This window comes from Mchenga conophoros, linkage group LG13, assembly GCF_057382185.1.
Source record: "Mchenga conophoros isolate Kocher_MC1m ecotype Shallow Benthic linkage group LG13, M_conophoros_male_GT1.1, whole genome shotgun sequence".
NCBI lineage: Eukaryota > Metazoa > Chordata > Actinopteri > Cichliformes > Cichlidae > Mchenga > Mchenga conophoros.
The window spans coordinates 27,517,668-27,536,851 of record NC_140538.1 but is presented as its reverse complement, the minus strand read 5'-3'; the positions used below and the strand labels follow the sequence as shown (position 1 = coordinate 27,536,851).

Genomic DNA, 19,184 nt, shown 5'->3' with positions numbered 1-19,184 from the left:
GGAGACCTGCTGCAGACCTGCTCGGGCCCCTCCAAATCCTCTTTTCTCCTCACATTTCTGTGGGTGTGATATTTACAGGAGAGCAGGCGAGGGTTTGCTGCCACTCTCGCCCCTGGCACAGGACCTCTGCTCCCTCGCAACTTAAAGCTGTCTTTTAAGAGAGGCCATAGGAACAGCCGGATGCTGTGATTGTACGGATAAAAAAGAAACATCTGCGTAAGAAAAGTCCCCCTTTTTTTATTTATTATTATAATAATACAATAAGAGGGGAAAAAAACGCATGACATAATTTCTTGTTATCTAAGAAGCTAAGGCTGCATTTACATTTGCTTTTCATGCAGCGTCCATGTGCTCTTAGGGGCGATGCACTGGAGTATAACTAAGCTAGCATGCAGGATATCCAACCATTTAAATCAAGCCTCTGGGAATTTTACATAACACATCATTGGAGAGCATTGGTTTTTACATAAAGACAAAGAAGGCCACAAAGAGCCACCGGACGGGCGTCTTAGCCTGAGACGAGCTGCTGCGTGTGTTTTTGCAGACTCCTCTAAAGCTTCACGGTCCTGTGGTCACTGTTGTGCGGCGAGAACGCCTCTGCTCATACTCAGACAGCACACAGACAGAAAGCTGCTTATTTTTTTTATACATCCCAGGGGGAAAAAATGATTTTTCTGAGCACGACCTCAAAACTGAACCCTTTGCTCTGATGGGGTGACTACCCGATCCCGAGCGTTGCGGAAGCGCTCTTGAGTCTTCGCGCCTTAGGAAATACTGTAGGCTGCCATCGATTGTCCCTGTGCAGCAGGAGCTGTCATATTTTATAGATGTTTCATGGGATCGCTCATGATCTAGACGATGTTGCCTTCATTTAGAAAGAGTTGTGTTTGTACTAAGGGAGGAGGAAGGGCTCTTGATGCAGAGAAATGGGGACCTTCGTGATAAGTTCTTCTCACAAGTGACAAAGTAGTGCCACTAAGATGCAGCAAACGAATATATTTCATTATGGGGCTCTGGAATAGAGCTGTTTCTCATTGGGCAGCCAAGGATGCCACTTTATCATTACAAGGCCACATGAGCGAGCCACAGGCAGCGTGGGACAGAATCAAAGCTGCCACTGGACACAAGCTGACTGATTACTTTTCCAGCTCACATCACAGCTCTGACAGCTATCCCAGCATCCTCAGGGACAGTTGAGTTTGCTCAATACTGATTATTTGATATCAAAAGTTGCGCCCACTCTGGCCCAGATGTTGACATACTCTATATGTGTTAGAGTTCAGCTCAGATTTTAGCATTGGGTCACTATCAGCCCAGGAACCAGTGATCTAGTCATAGAAGCAAGGTGGAGGTGTATCTTTTTAAAAAACAGCACAAAAATATAAATTGTTATCAGTTCCCACTGTTCATCTGTCAGAATTTTCTACGACTTTACCTGTGGTAAATTTAGTTGATTGGACATGATTTGGATCCATAGTGTACATTGTAATGAATTGTCCGTGAACCTCAGAGACAGGATTGTATTGAGGTGGTATAAAGATGAATGCAGCAATTTACATCCTTGATGTTAACCTGCTCCAGAGCACTCTGCACCTGGGGACGAAGGTTAATCTTCCAACAACCCTAAGCACACAGAAGATTACAGAAGAAGAGTGGTTGCAGGACAACTCTGTGAATGTCCTTGAATAGCCCAGCCAGAGACCAGACTTGAACCTGACTGAACATTTCTGCAAAGATTTGAAAATGGCTGTGCACCGATGCTCCCCATCCAACCTGCTGTTTGAGGTTCTGCAAAGAAGAATGGGAGAAAGTGCCCAAAAACAGGTGTGCTAAGCTTGCAGCATCATACTCAAAAAGACTTGCGCATGTAATTGCTGCCAAAGGTGCTTTACAGAAAAGGCTGCAAATACTTATTTACATTTTTATAGTTTAGTTTTTTAGTATTTTCAATACATTTCCAAGAAAGTCAAACAAACTTTTTTGAGGTGAAAAATGAATTTAATCCATTTTGGAATAAGGCTGTAACATGAAAAAATGTGGAGCAAGTGAAGCACTGTGAATACTTTCTGCACGCACTGTGTGTGTGCGTGTGTGTGTGTGCGTGTGTGTGTGTGTGTGTGTGTGTGTGCGTGTGTGTGTGTGTGTGTGTGTAAACTTTTCAAACTTCCTTCCAGTCTTAATATAACTCCAGTGTTCAGTTACAATTATATTGCTTCCAGTCATCCTACAGCCTGTGTGATCCTAATTTAATCAGTTCTTTCACAAATGAGTCCTCATGAATAGGCACAATATTGAATCAGATAAAAATATAGATTGATGAACAGTCCATGACAACATTAGCAGCCTTTCCAAAACGCGGGGTAGAGGAAAAAAAAATCAATGGGCTCAAAGACCTGTCATTTGCATGGGCCTCTTCCCCTAATGGGAATACTTTTTATAGACGGGGAATTACAAGTTGAAATATTCTTTTTGATTATTGGACATCCATAGCCAAATATGATTTACATTAATGAGCATAAGTATATTAAAGACGTTGTATCCCCAGCATGCGAAACAATTGAATAATGGCTCTGGCAACCAAGCGGTGGCTTGAGAAAATAGAGAGGAGGTAATGTCACTTTAATTACTAATGGATAGCCTAATCCAGACTTTGATTTTTCATCTTTAGCAACAATCTAATAAGGCAAATATTCATCATCTTCATATCCCATTTTGAAATGAGGATTTTGTCGAGCACGGACAACACGGTTATTTAGAGAAAGTGGCCGTTTACGCCGGCCTCTTAGATCAACGGTTTATTTAAAGTTGATTTTCCTGTGAGGAAAGAAGAACGGTCCTTTCATGCCCAATTGCAGTTGTCTGAAACACTTAGAGTTGAGAAGTTGATCTTGTTAGGAGGAATAGACGTTGTATGATTCCCCTTTAGATCAAAATAATAATTGTCCCACACATTGCTCTCTGGTGTTCGTCAAAGAATACGCGTTCCATCCCGTGTTAGTAGTAGTTGGGCTTAAATCTAGATTAAATCATGCACTGTAGCGTTTTGACGTGAGATCATTAATGTTATATATTTAGACACCAATCTTATCATTGTGTTATATAAATCATGGGGCTAGGTGACCTGAAAAGTGCTTTGATAAACTGCTCTTTTCAAAAGCACATCTTTTCTTTTTTTCTTTTTTTTTCGAGGAATCTTAAATGCTTTGATAAATTTAGGCAAATTATAATATACAGCTCTCAATAGATGTTTTTTAATGTCATTTTGATTATAATCTAATGTACTGCCTCTCCGCTGAATCATCTTACCTCAGAAACATTTATTTATAAATTCATTACACAAGTCCTGACCATGACTATGAAGGACACGCATATGGTTCTGAAAAATGAAAGCAAATCAGAAGCGCCGTAGACCTGCAACCTTTTAGTGGTCAGCAGGGGAAAAAGCCTGCAAATCTCTGACCTCAGGAAACACTTGTTTATGGAGTTAGTTCATAACTATGAACGCTCGGTTTCCACAAATAGTGAAAATGCACTGCCCGAGGCTTTAAAATGAGTCGTTGAGGTCAGCATGGAAACTTCCATCTTTTATATACAGTCTGTGATCACTACGTGTGGATTGGTTGGACCGGTGGCCAACTCTGTCAGCATATTTATAAAACATTTGTGTTAAATTTGTTTTTGTAAATGACTTAACGTTGCCACTTACTTACTTTTCCTTTTGTACTAGGTGGTGTTATGAGACGGACTTGTCTTCTTTTTTCTTTATTGTGATAACGTGGAGTAGATAGAAGTTAGAGTAAAAACAGTTGTCCAGTCTGTCAGCGATGTGTGACCCGACAGTGCAGAAATGTGTATTCGCTAGCAAAGGTGTGTGCCTATTTGTTTTAGTCACTTTTGGTTTTTTTGTATTGTTTTGTTGTTTTTTTTGGTTTCTTTGAACAAAACTTCATTTGCGTATTTACATTTGAGAGATAACATCGAGGATTTTGTGCAGGCTGAGCAGACATTTCATAAATTGGTTTGTGAAATACACCTACTGTTCTGCAAATGTTAACGGAGTTTTGAAAGTAGCTGAAAAAAAGCCTCTCCTTTATATTACTGTAGACTGTGATACTGCATACAAGGCTGTGGGAGCTTCTTGAAACAGTAACAGTGTATAACAAATCACTGAATTAAGATGAAATGAAATTACAAACTGTATATTGTTCCCCCATGTTCCCTTTTTTCCCCATTTCCTGTCTGTCTTTTATGAGTCAAAGTCAAACGTGGAACATATATATATATATATCTATATATATATATATATATATATATATATATATGTATATATATATATGTATATATGTATGTATGTATGTATATGTATATATATATATATCTATATCATTGCAATAGATTTATATTCGTGTTGAATTCGTTAAATGACCCGTGATTAATTATAACTGTGTAGTCTGAACTAGTGTGACCAATTGCTTTTTTTTCATTGGTCCCAGGGCAGCAAAGCTTTTGCAAATAAGCCCAGATTCCTTTAAGCTAAACTGATTAAACAATATTTAATCACACTGCTGTTTTCAGTCTGAAGTGATTCTAACAGAAGCTGACATGCAGTGTAAATATCCCCTGGCATAGGGCCAATCTTAAAATTGTGTTTTGCACTGAAATTATGGATAAAGAATTTGCTAGAGGGATTATAATGAAATCAAGGCAATTTTGGATTGCTTCTGAATTTGGAGACAAATTTAAAACAGAATGGCCAAAATCAACGCAGCACAGGCAGAGATATCCTGGCTTTAGACGGAATTTAGAATGTGTGGTGCACCAGATACATCCTACATTTCCCATAATGCAACTCAGTAGTGTCTTTATTAGAATCCCTATTAGTTTTAAATGCATGCATTGGTTTGTAACTCCAATTCATCAGCAGAAATAACCCTGTCTAGGCTATTTGCTTCTATGTGTTTTGATTTGGAGACTTTGTCAGGCTACATAAAGTCAACTTAAAGGTGAAACAGGCTTAAATCTGTGGTGGCCCTAATGTCTCCCCCCCCAAAAAAAAAGAAAAAGAAAAAAAAACTACATACAATACAGTTTTATTTCTATAGGACATTTAAAAACCAGAAAGGCGCACCAAAGTGCTTCACAATAATACAGAGAATCAACATAAATCAATTAACAACAGTACAGATCGGGCACTAGCACTAGCATAGACAGAAGGTAATAGACCGGAAGAGTTAAGTAAAACAGTTATCGAACCTCAATTCAACAGGAAGGTCAGTTCATGAATACAAAATATCAACTAAGAAGTTAAAAACCAGCAATAAAATGAATTATAAGTTTAATAAGGGTATTAACCGTACGGGAAAACCAGGTTAAATAAGTAAGCTTTCAATCTTGATTTGAAGGATTGGATAGAGTCTGAGGCACGAATAGAAGCAGGGAGGCTATCCCAAAGTTTAGGTGCAGCTGAAGCAAAGGCACGATCGCCTCTGGTCTTCAGCCTAAGCTTAGGTTGGGCCAGGAGTAACTGACCTGATGATCTTAATGCTCAGCAAGGAGTGTACAGATTGAGATCAGTGAGATAACTGGGCGCAGTATTATTCAGAATTTTAAAAGCGAGTAGCAAAATTTTAAACTCAATGCGATATTTGATTGGTAACCAATGTAAATCGACAGGAGCTGGAGTGATAGAATCAAATTTTCTAGCTCCGGTAAGAAGGCGAGCCGCAGCATCCTGAACAAGCTACATAAAAAAAAACATTAAAAAACACGCTAATAGAAACACAAAATGACATCAACACTTTGTTTCCTGTAGTGTGAAATGTTGTGTCCTGCACCTTTTGGGCAACTGGATAAACTGGAGTCCACAATGCAAATTAAAAAAAGCACAAAGTTGGTTGTTAAGTTTCCTGCTTTTGATCCCGCGCCTCATTTGCAAGGCGTACCTGCATCAAGCAGCGAAAAAATGCCCTCACCGTGGCTCCATTTAATTTTCTTTAACCATGAATTTATGCTCGCTCTTCTGCCATGCAAAAGACGGTTTTGCCCAACCTCATTAAGAGGTCACCAGCGGCTCAGGCCCAGGTGTAATCCCATTTACTTTGATCCTCAGTTTTTATGTCCTCGTTAAAAGCTGCTGAAGTAGCAACACGGTATTAGTAAATACGCAGCTGGAATATATATGAGCATTAATCATTCTCTCTATTGAACAGGCCACTGCTACCTTTACTGGAAACTGGGGAGAGGGCAGAAATGACGCTTTCAAATTCAGACGTTTTCCTTTAATTAGAAGTGCACCGAGGTATTTTTTTGTTTTTTTCCAATAAGTTTTAGAGCATGCATTGGATCAAAATGTGCATCATTTCTTTTTTATTGTTTTATCAGAAGACATTTATTCAAACCACTCTGTATAAAAATAAAAGCAAGGTGCTATTACTGTGTGTATCGAACATTTTTTAACAAAGTTATCAAAGTCTTCCATCAGGATTATGCTGAACCAGCCAATGGTGTGGTCTGGAGCACAAAAAAACAAAAAAACAAAAACGCAGCATTATAAAGTAGCTCTTTTAAAGTCTGAGTCATATCATGTAGACGCGTATTCACTTTTCTTTTTTTGTTGAATGTCATTGCTGTGATGGTTTTATTGCTTTAGACCCCTATGCCGGGCAGGTTAGAGGAGCGACTGCACGACTGATGAGCGTGGCAGGAAATTGGCAGATGGAAGCATCCATTTCACCGCTAATTAGGGGGTCCAGAAGCCCGCCGACTGACAGGGTTCAACCGGGCAATGTAGTGCCTGCCAGCTCCCATCCCGTGCGCTTTATAAAACGCTCTTTAATTCCCCGGCACAATATCATTAACTTTGTAAGTGGATGAACACAATGGACAAGCAATTTAATTAACTTCTACCATTGAATGTTGGAGGGGAGACTAAATGAAATTAATGCACAATATTTCCCAGGGAGGCAGCCAACCTTGGGAGTGGGTCTGGATTGTTGGCAGGTCAGGCACTGCCGTGGGTTTGGCCAATTATGCCTTGTTTAGACCCATCCATAATACTTTCTTCAAAAGAAAATAAAATCAGTGGTTTCGAGATCAATCATGAGCGTGTGTCGCTCTGCATTCTGGGAGATTTTAGAATAATGAAGTGGAAGCCCGGAAACACTCTGCCAAAAGCTTTGAGTCAACAGCGCTAAAATACAGGTATCATAACTGATCCGTGCAGAGCCGGGGGGGCTTACTTGAAGTAGACGATCAATAAATGCCTGAAATTGGGAAATACAGGAAAAGGAATACGGCGATATGTCCGGCGCCGTCACGTCACATGTCGTGTTGGAGGATGAAGCCTGTTATTATTTTGATCACCCAAACTTTTGCTTAAATAGGTCAAATATGAGCTTTGTTATTAGTCTAATGTGTCTTAGTGAAATTGAAGTAAACTTGTAACAGGTTTATGCTCTAGTTTAGGAATTCAATGTTTCAAATAGATTACAGTACCTACAGTTAGAGATCTGCCGTCTTACTTTTACTTTTATTTTACTTCAAATAACTTGGTTTACAAATAAAACTCTGTTTTAGGCCGTCTTTATATTACACACTACTAGTGTGCTTTGGTTGGCATATTTTAATAGTGCTGTCCAAAATGGAGTATAAAGTCCTCACTATGCACCTGTGACACTTTTACTGTAACCGTGTTTCACTGCTGTGCTACTTTTATTCTTTATCCTGCTACTGTAACACAAAAATTTCCCTGTGGGATTAGTAAACTGCCTTCTTACCTACATACCTACCCAACGAACCATTCAGTCGTTTTTCACAACTGAAGTTTTGTTTGAAACCGCAGATCACAGCTGCGCGCGAGAATGCTAATTATCCAAAAACCTGCCCAGCGAACGAATGTCCCCATTACTCATTATTATCCTCATTACTTACTGTAGCTGTATAAGCAGTCGAAATGAGTTTCAGGTGCACTGCCAGAATCTGAATCAAAGATCTGTGGTTCCTCTTTTAATTCTAAGGGATCAATACTGGTCCTGCTTTGCCCTGTAAACCAATTTTCTAGCAGAGCTCGCACATGATTTCCTTCCCAGGAGAAGCAGAAGAGCATTAAGGGAGAGTAAGCTTAACTTAAATCTTAATTACTGTAAAATAAGTAAATAAATTTACATTAACGTGCTTCCTCTAAGTATGTCTGTGAACACCCTAATTCCTTGCCTGCGTCCCTTACCTATGGTCCCCAGCACACACATCCCAGAGACAAGGGCTTCTTCAGGACGTGACGGATGGCTCCAACACTCAAGCCGCTTTCAAATCACAGGAAGTGACAGAGGAAGTTTTAATGAGAGTTTTGTCTGTGTATCCAGTCAGGCCTTCCAGGCAGCTGATGAATAATAGACACTGTGGCTCAATACTCTGAATACTCAATCAATGGCACTGGGAGAGGGCCTTGGCAAACACATATGGCAGCCTGGGGTGGGCGGCGGGCTGAGGAGGGGTAGAAAATACTTCTCCATCTGTATCTCCAGGCTGAAAAAAAAAAGAAAAAGCAAGCCACCTCTATTGATGCCTCTCACTTTTGTGCCAGGGTGTTTTCTTCGCCGGCGATGACAAACAGGCTGTTTGTGCGGTATTGGAGGTTTGTGCAGAGAGGCTCCTGTGAAGGTGCTCTTTTAGTTCTGGATCCTGCATATCAATGGGTCCCTCGCTGGGATGTGGAGGGCGGATCTTGAAAAAGATCTGTCAATTCCTAAATCCAGTAGCTGTTAGAGCACACAGCATGCAGTTCTATTGTCTACTAATGGATTTGCCTTTTGCACTTTGATTCAGTGTGCTTACAGTTTAGCCATGTATAAATGTTAGAGTTTAGTGATTAATGGGGATATCATGTACCTATTAGTCAGAGCTTATGTCTCTGCTTCCTTCTCTGAGCTGTGTGGGGCTAGCATGTGTGCCTGATGTATTGCAACACCATTTCTTCATGACAGCATATCTGATTGACCTTTCCGATAAGACTGTGTGTGTATGTGCGTGTGTGTGTGTACACATTTGTGAGTTGTTTTTGGGGGTTACGATTCTGCGTGCAGGTTTGTGTGGACGTGTGGCATCACTCGTGATTTGTCAGATGCGGGGGGCTCCAGGGATTTCTGAGCAATGAGATATAAACTGGAAAATAGCCCATTCTTGTCTGTGCTCTCCAGAAGGCAAAATGCCACGGAAAACTCTGAGGAGATATTTCTCTGCAGGTGGCTGGAACAAGCTTGTAGTCCACAGACAGATAACCCTCATTGCAGGGCAAGTGTCATCACTTTATAGGATTATTATGCTCTAATCAAAGGCAGTATTATTTTCACCTTCATAATAATTTCGCACTCGCCTAGTTATTTTAAGGGAGTGTTTTAAGGGAACACAAGCATTCGGGTTACGATACAACCAAACCAAACAAGTTTTATTAACCAAGCTTACTTAAAATTGTTGCCACATGGTTTTCTGTGGATTGACTAATGGATTAATAGGTCAGTCACTTCAGCCCTCACACGCACCCAGTCCTCCTTTGCACTGAGGAATTCCAACAAGCACACTAACACTCTGTTTTTCCTCCTCATAAAATGGTTTAGTGCCTTGGCGTAACTTGTGGCTTGTTTATAACCTCTGTCATGGCCTTGATGTTGTTATGTTCCCACAATTCATAAATTCTTCAAGTATTTATGGTGCAATCTTATCAGTGAAGGAATGACTCCCAAATTACAAAAACAGTTCAGTTCAGTTCAGTTCAGTTCATTTTTATTTCAAACATTTCAAACATGTGCCTTCACAATCATTACAAAATATCATTCCATTATTTGTTTGAAAAGGAGTAGGCTGAAGTATTTACTTATTTGTCCCTACCCCCTCAAGTTTTACCTCTCATTCATTTAATTTTTTTTTGTCTTAAATTAAACAAACAACATATGAAACATATGAAGTAAAACAAAACATAACATACATAAATCAAAAACAAGAAATTAGCAAGCCCCACCACAGTATAGTTTCTTTCATATGAAAAATACAGAATGTGTATATTTGCAGATACACAAGTTATGGAAAAACAACAAACCAAAACAAAACAAAAAAACAAAAAAGAACCGCAACACCATTACCAGCAACATTACCGTCCTGGGTTAACCCCGTTTTCTTCATTCTTATACTTATTTAAAATTAGGTTTTTATATTTTACTTTAAACTGTTTTATGTTCCATAATTTAACTCCTGCAATTGAGATTGACATAGTTCTTAAAGTTGTTCTAGCACTTTGTATTTTTAAATTCCATTTCCCTCTTAAGTTATACCCACCTTCTCTTTCTATGAACAATTTACAGATTTCTTTGGGAAGCAATTTATTTCTGACTTTATACATTATTTGCGCTGTTTTAAGCTTCACCAAGTCTTGGAATTTAATAGCTTGCATTTTGACAAAGAGTGCATTTGTATGGTCCCTGTACCCTACATTATTTATTAATCTAATGGCCCTTTTCTGTATTATAGTTATTGTTTGTGTGTTACTTTTGTATGTGTTTCCCCAGACCTCTACACAGTAGCTCATATATGGCAGTAGTAAAGCACAGTATAAAATGTGCAGTGCTTTCTGATCCAACATATGCTTTGCTTTTCCCAGGACGGCAATGCCCCGTGCCAATTTCCCCCGAACATAAGTAATGTGTGGCTTCCAACAGAGCTTGTGGTCAATGATCACCCCAAGAAATTTTATTTCATTTACTCTTTCTAAATATACATTGTCAACACATATTTCTACTTCGATGTTTTTCTTTTGGTTTCCAAACAACATAAATTTGGTTTTATCGAGATTCAATGATAATTTATTTATATCAAACCACTTCTTTAATATCGTTAATTCCTGTGTGATCATCCCCAAAACCTGTGGCAACTCCACACCTGAACACAGTATATTTGTGTCATCTGCAAATATTACAAACTTTAAAATCTCCGATACTCTGCAGATATCATTTAAGTACATAATAAACATTTTTGGACCCAGTACTGAACCTTGAGGTACTCCACAAGCTATATCCATCAAATTAGATTTGTATTCATTTATTTGTACATATTGTTGCCTATTCCCTACATAGCTTTTTAACCATTCCAAAACCACTCCCCTAAACCCGTACTTTTCCAGTTTTTTTAATAGAATTTCATGATTAACAGTATCAAACGCCTTCTTTAGATCTAAGAAAACTCCGAGCGCATACCTCTTATTATCCATACATTCCGTTATCTTTTCCATTAGATCTATCAGTGCCAAAGCTGTTGATCTGTTGTTTCTGAACCCATACTGACTATCTGTCATTAATTCATATTTTTCCACAAAACTGTCAAATCTTTTTATGAAGAGTTTTTCCAGTATCTTAGAGAACTGGGAGAGTATTGACACTGGTCTATAGTTTGTAAAATGATGTCTTTCACCGGTTTTGTAAATGGGAATAACTTTAGCAACTTTCATTTTTTGTGGAAAAACTCCTTTTTGAAACGACAAGTTGAATATATATTTTAATGGTTTTACGATACCATCAATAACTGTCTTTACCATTACCATATCAATATCATTCCAGTCTGTACTGGTTTTGTTCTTAAGTCCTCTAACCATGTCATAAATCTCTTTCTCTTCCACTGCTCTTAAAAACATTGAGCTACTATTCCTTTCAATATTTTCACCAGTGTCCCTTTCTATTCCATCAACCTTTATTTCTTCTGCCAGTTTTGGCCCTATGTTTACGAAGAATTCATTAAAGCCATTTATTATCTCTTCCATGTTATTAATACTTCTTGTCCCTTCTATAAAGTATCCAGGGTAATCATTATTCCTTGATTCATTTTTGATTATTCTGTTTAATACATTCCATATATCTCTTGTGTTATCTTTATTGTGTTCTAACCTTTTAATGTAATACTCTCTTTTACAGGATCTCATTATATTAGTTAATTTATTTTTGTAAGTTTTATACTTCATTTCAGTTTCTATTGTTCTCTTTTTTATGAATTCTCGATATAGGGTATTCTTTTTTTTGCTGGCATTTTGTAGTCCTTTTGTCATCCATGGTCTTCCTGCATAGTTGTGTTTCCTATTGATTTCAATTACTGGGCAGTTTTTATCAAGTAATGTGTTAAATGTTCTTAAAAATCCTTCGTAAGCTTTATTAACTTCTGTTTGTTCATACACAATATTCCAATCTTGCTTTAAAAGTTCATTTCTAAGACAATTTAAGGTCTTCTCTGTTCTTATTCTTTTGTAAATAATCTTATGTCCATCGTTGTTCACTTTATAATGGCATTTATAAGATGCAAAGACTGGTAAATGGTCACTTATATCATTGATTAACAGCCCACTTTTTATCTTTCCTTCTATTATATTTGTAAATATATTATCTAATAGAGTTGCACAATGAGATGTTATTCTGGTCGGTCTTGTTATCAGTGGAAATAAACCGATGCTGTACATGGAATCAATAAATTCTTCTGTACTCTTATTATGATTTGGATTCAATAAGTCAATATTAAAGTCCCCACAAATAAACATTCTTTTCTGATTTATATTTGTAAATAAGTCCTCCATATTATCCTTAAATATCTCAATCTTAGATCCTGGTGTTCTATATATACAACTGACAATTAGGTTTTTCCTTTTTTCTATACTTATTTCCACTGATAAACATTCCATCACTCCATCAATAACAGTTGTCATTCTTCCCATTCTTTTGTACTTTAGGTTTTTATCAATGTAAAGTGCCACCCCACCTCCTTTCTTGTTGATCCTGTCTACATGAAGGAATTCATATCCATTTATTTTAAAGTCTTCTTCTTTTCCAGGAGTTATCCAGGTCTCCGATATGGCTATCACATTGAATGGCTGTTCAAACTGTGTTATGTAGTCTTTGATGGATTGAAAGTTTGCATATAAGCTTCGACTATTAAAGTGAACCATTGTTATACCCTGTTCTACCTTGAATTCCTTTTTAAGTTGCTCATTTGTATAATAATTGCATTCATTTGTCTTATTGTTAAAGAAATTACAATCAGGATCTATGTTGCTGTCATACATCAATGTCTTATTTTCAATATCTATATGAGTTGTTAGTTGAAAATTGTCAGACATCTGCGTTGGTTGTGCACTTGGACGGTCCCATCATATTTAGCACTGCTTAACAAAACGAATGATAATGGCAGGTATTTGATTTTTTCTCGGAAGAGGATGGCATCCCTCAATATTTTTACTGTCCATTTCTATACCTTTGCTTTTAAAGAAGGCCATTACCTGCTCTTCCAAAGAGCGTAGCTCTTGCTCGGGTGGCTCCCCTCTCTCTGATGCTGCTACCCGTGCGTATGTCTGATGCTTGGTTTCCAGTCCTGTCACTATCACATCATTTACTCTTGAATATTGTTCCAGATCTGACACCCGTCCTTCCAGCATAGCAATCTTCTTGTCCTTTTCCTCGCTGTGCCTTCTTAGTTCTTTAATATCATCCATTAAATTGAGTATCAGTTTTTGTTGTTTGGAAATTGTTGTTATTTCTTCAGACATAAAGTTTAGGGATTTCTTTATGTCCTCCAGTTCCTCCTCATTAACGTTGCTCCTCTTAGGCGGCATCTTAACAGCGTTAAGGCCCACTGGTTGCGAAGCACCCTTGAGGATTGCCGAAACCCGGCCTGTCCTGGCAATTAACCTCACTGGTTAATTGCCTTCAACTCCTGGGTTTGCTTTTTTAGGTGGCATTTTGAAAATGATGAGATTGGTATTTCCTTGTGATGGCCCGTTGAAGTCACTGTTGATTTACTTGCTGGTGCCTTGCTAGAGGATCCTGGGCCTAGTGGCTGCTGGAAGAGCCTGGGCCTGGTGGCTGCTGGAAGAGCCTGGGCCTGGTGGCTGCTGGAGGATCCTGGGCCTGGTGGCTGCTGGAAGAGCCTGGGCCTGGTGGCTGCTGGAGGATCCTGGGCCTGGTGGCTGCTGGAGGATCCTGGGCCTGGTGGCTGCTGGAAGAGCCTGGGCCTGGTGGCTGCTGGAGGATCCTGGGCCTGGTGGCTGCTGGAAGAGCCTGGGCCTGGTGGCTGCTGCAGGATCCTGGGCCTAGTGGCTGCTGGAGGATCCTGGGCCTGGTGGCTGCTGGAAGAGCCTGGGCCTGGTGGCTGGTCTCCGCAAAGAATGTTCAGGAAGCGCCTCACGAAACGACTTTTTGTGTTGTTTCCTATGGGACTGCCACTCAAACCTGGGACGGTGCTGCACCTCAGCTGGTAAATGTAAATGGCAACAGAGCGCCACCTGCCATAGTTAAACTAGCTAAAAGGTTTGGACTGAGTGCTTCAGAACTTCTGACTCAGGTTGAGGTTTGTGTTCCGCAGTCATTCATATGCAAACCAGCTCACCATGCCTGTGTGCCAGTCCCTGTTAACACTGAGTTTGCACCTATTAAGCACGAGACTGAGTTCATTAAACAAGACTTTACTTGTGAGAAGCTGCATTTTAAGCTTGAAATAGGCCAGAATTACAACTGCAGTCTAAAATGAGACCGAGTGAACTGCAGTGTTACAGAAAAAAATGGCACTGGAATACCAAAGAAACCAAAGAAAAGATTAAAAACTATAAAAATGTGCTATAAAGACTTCGGTTTATAGACTATATCCAAAAGATAGCATGCATGTACGTAGTTAGCTTCTAGACTGCACTGACTGAATTATCAGCAGGCTAATGTGAGCTGTTTGTTCATATCTTGGGACATTTGTAATGCCTGAAAACTAACAATGAAAACAGTAAAGAGTATATGGGAGAAACCTTCAACCATGATATGAATGTCGACGTTACATCGTTTGTCCACCAGAGGGCACACGATTTCCTTCTTGGCAACACATGTTTGGAATACCACATAGTCAGGCGGAGTGTAAAAAAACAAATTTCACATTCAACTTGATTCTGAAAAATGCACGACACAAATTTTTTTGCTTCGATTCTTCGTTTAAACTTTGTCGTCGCCATGTAAACGCGTACGTTTCACCCACATTTACTCTTAAAGCAGACGCCTGGAAGCACGCCTGTGAGTAAAAAGTTCCCGGGCAGGCCTCGGTGTTTACACAAAAAGACTGAGAGCACAACAGCAGCAATGATGACGATGTTGTCATAATTTAACATGGAGCCAGAAATTATGTTCCCCATTTAATGTGAAATGATACAAAATTTGATTTTAGCTAATATCTAATAATATTAAAAAAATAAAATAAAGGTTGGACTCATTCATTTCATTATTATTATAACCTTAATTAAAATTTACATCATCAGAATGTTATTCAGTGTGTAACCACCACATGGTCCTTTAAAGGCTTACAAAAACACACTCGTTCACTAGCACACAGTAAAATACTATCAGAACTATTTTTGCCTCCCGTTAACGTCTAAAGCCTTCCAAGAAGACAGAGTAAAGGTAATGTTTTTGTGTCTTAGTTGAGATTGCCTACTTTATTGTATTTGAAACTAATGTAATTAAGATTCTATACTTATTTTTGAACATTTTTATTTTTATTTCAAAATGGCATGCACAATGCTGTATGCGGTTTAAGACATTGCAATGTCTAGAAAGGAAATCAATGAGCAGTTAATTTTAAAAGACCTGCAATTTTTCTCTTTTGAACATTTATTATGGCACATTAATAAAGCAAAACTCAACATTACTCAGTTGATGGAAGAATCAATAGAATTAAAATAATCTTAAAAATCCTACGTTGTTCCAGCTCTAAAGCTAAAGCTTCAGTGACAGCATTTGGCCACCACTATGTTGTTGTTGTTCTTGTGTGTGTGTGTGTGTGTGTGTGTGTGTGTGTGTGTGTGTGTGTGTGTGTGTGCGTGTGTGTGTGTGTTTTTACAAGTCAGAACTGACCACATGTGAACGAGTGGAGTTGTCAGCTGTCATGTGTTGTGGAGAAAAACCCTGGATACAGACCGGGGACCACCACAGGCAGCTAATGATACCAGGCCTGGTCAGGAAGCTGCATGCATGAAAGCTTTAACAAAATCCAAATGTGTCAATTATTTTAAAATAATCCCCCATTTTTAAACCATTTTTTGTATTGGGATGTAATTATACTTATTAGTGCAAGCTATTGGGAGTCTATGGGCCAGTTTCAAATGATCCATCAGGAAATGAAGTTTTTGGCACTGCGCCTTGGTTGTTCAGCCCTAGAGACCTTTGGCATTAAAAAAACAAAAAACACAAGGGCCCAAAGAGCAGTAAATCCAGCCTTTTACAAACAGTCCTCATCCACAGATGTGAATCACTGACTTCTATTGCCACAAGAAGCAGTAATGCACAATAAACACTTAATTGCATCACCTGCTTTCTAATTAACACCCGTACTGCTCGCGTGTTCTCATCGTCGTCCTCTACAAACCCACGAGCTGCACTACAGTGTCCGAGAGGCAGCAGAGCATTACCCTCTGAAGCTATACAGCGATGACACCGGAGTGTGTATGTGTCAGCTCTCCTGGGGACTGGCCCACTCTCCCTTAGCACAGATTGGAGGTGAGACCTTGAAGAAAAATTATTACTTTTATGTTTGCTTTATGGCTCATTTTTCACATTAAACGCAGAAAATCTATTCAGAGGTCACAGAATTCCTGCTTCTCTTCACGAGCCAAAACTAATTTTTGCAGCCCTCGGTATCGATAAAGCATTCAGCGGAGCAAAGTATGCAGGCTATGTACTGCCGCTCTCAAGTCTCTATTTTCCACCAGCCAGTCTATTGGGACTTGTTCAGGCCGTATCTGCTGGGTGGCGGGTCGGTAGGGGGGGGTTCTGGAAATGTCAACCGCACACGTGCACGGAGAGAGCGCGAGCCCAGCCGCCGTGGTGTCAGTGCGCCCTTATCTGTGAGTGGTGCAGCCAATAGGACTTGTGATAAGAGATAGCATTGCCAGATCGAGTCATAAAACCCCAGCTTTTATGGCGCGGTTATTGTCTTTCTGTCTACAATTATAGTGATTACTCATTTCCCCCTTACCTCCCCCTGCGGACCTCATGGTGCACTTAATAGACTGCATTTTACTAATGGAAAATTAAGTAGCCGCTGTGGCAGTGGGGTTTATAAATATGTAAAATATACTTTTAATTATTTCAAGTGAATCTGGCAGCTAATCAATAAAGAGGGACGTGACAAACATACGTTTGACACAGGCCATTGTAAAGCTACTGGTAAAAGATAAGCATGGCCTGTCAGCGCAGTCCAGCCCTAATGAATATTTTGAGCCTGTCATGTAAAGAGACAAATGGATTAATTGCGCCCTGCTAATATAATAGCTTCTTCATGGAGAGTGCGGGAGAGAGGCAGGCAGGCAGAGGAGAGGAGAGGGAGCCCAGCAGCTGCTGCTGGGATCTGAACCCCAGTGTCAGATGAATATTTATTAGGGTTGAGGGTTAAGTAGATTTTTGCGATTACACGGATAGCCACTTAAGCATAGTTGTTTATAATTTATTTGATAATTGATTCATGCGGGTTTGTTTGATGTCATATTAATTTTATATCTGGTAGTCACAGGTGCTGGGGGCAAGTGGAGGTATCAGCTTCAGCTTTTTTTTTTTTTAAAGAAAATAAAGTTTAGATTATTATTATTATAAAATCTTTATTATAAAGTTTATTTTTTACTTTTATGTTTGGATGAGCTCCACAAAATGATTAATTACTAATTATTTATTTAACCCTTTAACACCAAGTGTGTCGTATTTGAGTTTTTGTGAGGTTTTGGGACCTCTACCACATCAATGTGTGTGTGTTTATCCTGAAAAACAAAAATGCCAAATGTAGCAAAAATGATACAAATGGAAACACATATATGCACATTTATAATTTTCTTTTTTAACTTGTCAGAAGTTTAAAAAAATCTAATTTTCTAATAATTATTTTTGGTTCAGGCTTCAAAATCAGAGACGCTGCCCATCACCGTTCCCCTGAAATAATTAAGTTTTGGGTTTTTTAATAAAATATTATAGTAGAAAATGCTCTGCTTGAACAGATGACGAACACGAGTCTATTTTATTCAGTTTTGCCTGGTAACAAAGTTACACCCTGAATGACTTGCTAACATTTTTGTCTATTAATTTTCAGTTAATCTAGCAGTAAGAGGCACTTTGACCTGGTGGTAAATAGAACAAAAAATGCAGCTGCAAATTAATTTGTAATAAAAATAAAAAAGGAAAATTCCTCTTCTTTTGTAAAAGGAAATATATCACAATAATACGGCATAATGGTCTTTTCACTCCTCTGTGAAATATTCACACAAACAGCAGCAGTTAGCATAGTGGCACCATTTTGACAAATGGCACCTTTATGCCTCCCTGGCCCTGCTTTCCTATCCATCTCTGTGTCCAGGCCCGTTGTTGGCACTTTAAGGTGAAAGAGAACATAAAGACAAGTGAGCACAAATAAGTGTAGGGGGGCCTTCCTGGAAGCTGTCCTCTCGCAATGGGAAGCTGCGACCTTGAGTCCTGCCTTCGCCCAACGCTGTCCCCTCTCATATGCACCCCCCCCCCACCCCACCCCCTCCTCCTTTTTGCCTCCGTCTGAGCAGGAGAGGGATTGACGGCAGTGGTTCGGGTCACCAAGCGCGGTTCTCATCAATTAAATGTGCGACAGTGTTTTCTGTCGGCTGAACTTATATGTCAAGGAGATGGGCAGGACCTCGTGTTTGTGCTTTTGACAAATCAGCAAATGTTTAATCTCAAGATGTGCTGGGCGCTCATAAATAATGCAGAGGCCAGGCCGGGCCCGAACTCTCTCCCAGCGTGTTGGAAAGAGTGCGGAAAAAACGGGAAAAGATCATGCATTGAGCCCCCCCCCCTCGCTTCTGATTTCTTCTCCTTCTTCCTTCCGTCACATCCACCATTACTCATCTATCATTTCCTGTACATTCGCTCTTATCTTTCTCACTCTTTTGCAATAGTTTTCTCCCTCTACTCACTTACGTTTTAATCTGGTTGCTCTGGTCTTCATAGCTGAAGCTCCGCTCCGCTCTCTGGCTCTGTTTTGAAGGAAAAGGAGACTCGGAATTATCCTAAATCAAAGGTCTGCTATCTCAAAGACACAGGGGATTGAGCTCGAGCTTTGCCTCGATTTGCCCTAAATGTAAAGAGGCCAACAGAAAAGCAGTGTAGCGGACTGTG

General features: G+C 39.4%; 1 protein-coding gene across 3 annotated transcripts in view; it reads left to right on the top strand.

The window, feature by feature from the left end:
* inpp5a (inositol polyphosphate-5-phosphatase A) overlaps positions 1 to 19,184 on the top strand; it is a 158,963-nt gene that overhangs the window by 74,175 nt on the left and 65,604 nt on the right. The gene's annotated exons all lie outside the window — the stretch shown is intronic.